This window comes from Echinops telfairi, unplaced genomic scaffold, assembly GCF_000313985.2.
Source record: "Echinops telfairi isolate 266 unplaced genomic scaffold, ASM31398v2 ScPeMD7_7412;HRSCAF=8450, whole genome shotgun sequence".
In the NCBI taxonomy this organism is placed as follows: Eukaryota; Metazoa; Chordata; class Mammalia; order Afrosoricida; family Tenrecidae; genus Echinops; species Echinops telfairi.
The window spans coordinates 10,290,456-10,291,991 of NW_022111312.1; positions in this window are offsets into that span (position 1 = coordinate 10,290,456).

Here is a 1,536-nt window from a genome sequence, read left to right on the forward strand (position 1 = left end):
TATATTTATATTTAACTTACGGAGTCCTGGCGGGACAATGTTCCCTGGCTGGGCTGCTAAATGAAAGATGGACCGTTTGAACCCACCAGCTGCACTGAAAGAGGGACATGAGGCAGTCTGCTCCCAGAAGGATGCGGTGCTTCCGAACTCCCAGGGCGCAGGCCTGCTCTGTTCTGTAAGGCTGCTAAATGAGTCAGAGTCGACCCGATGGCAGTGGGTTTGCTTAGTGGGTTTGCTTTTACGTGCCATGGTGTTTACTAGCTCCTTGCATGTTGGAGCCTAGCGCCTGGGACTTCATTCCTTCCTAAGAGGAGCCTCTGGGTGGCTCTGATGGGTTAGCACTTGACTACTGGATGGAAGGTTGGCAGTTCAAGCCCACCCAGAGCTGCCTCAGACAACACACAGGGAGACCTGCTTCCAGAAGGTCATAGAACCTGTGCATTAGTTTTGTTCAGCACGCGCGTGGGAACGCCACGAATCCAATCTACCCAATGGCTGTCACCACCAGCAACCCTGTGGACATAACCTTTTGTTTGTCCCTCCACCCATCGATGGACCTCTGCCTTGTTGCGATGAACATGCATCTCTACCTTTGTCCAGGGACACGCGTCTTTAATTCCATAGCTGCAGGTGCTGACTCGTCCGCTCTCGCTCCCATCTTTCTGGAGGACCCCCGTGGTTTCCGTGGCTCATGATTTTCCACTATTGCTTCCTTTTCACTTCCCCTGGTTCTGCCTTTTGTCCCTCCCTTCCCCACACCAGAGACTCAAGCTCGTAGAGTGATTGGCCTCGGTTTACATCTGTCCAGTTACGTTACGCCTGGACTTAGGATGCCGTCTACCCATCCCCTGCTTTCATATTCTTTTTGCTCTTCTCTCTCTCCCCGCGGCAGTAAGCTGCCCTCTCGCCATTGTTACTTCTTGTCTGTCTGAGCAATCTCCTGGGCTTTCTCCACGGTGATGTCATAGAGGGACTTTATGTTGTGTGGGTATCTATCATACGGGACAGATAGTCTCAGCGCTCAAGGTACCCTTGATTGCCCTCTTCTGGTATCACAGGCCAAAAATCGGATGCTGCTCCGACTGTGCCCACTCGCTCCATTCGTAGGTGATAAGCCCTTTTTCTCAACGAAGTCTCCATTTTTATTTTGTTCTTAAATTTCACCATAGAAACAAAAATGAAGACAAACACCCAACCAAACCAGCTTCCCCCAGTCGATTCCAAATCAAGTGTGTTCCCATGTGTGTGAGAGTGGAACCGTGGGCTTTCCTTCCTTTTACTCTCCATATTTGAAAATGTATGTATATGCATACATGTACATGTATGCAGATACATATATATATATAGCGTAAACATACACTCAGGAGTGTCAAAAGTGTGGAAAGACTGAATGAAAAGATCATGGTTATTTTTCCCCACACATTCTGACGCGCCCTCATGTGTTACACGAAACGTTTGCTGTTAGCTGCTCTTCCTGTGCCCTCGCGGCATCAAGGTGAAGCCGACTCGCAGCGGCCCTGTAGGATGGGGTGGGAC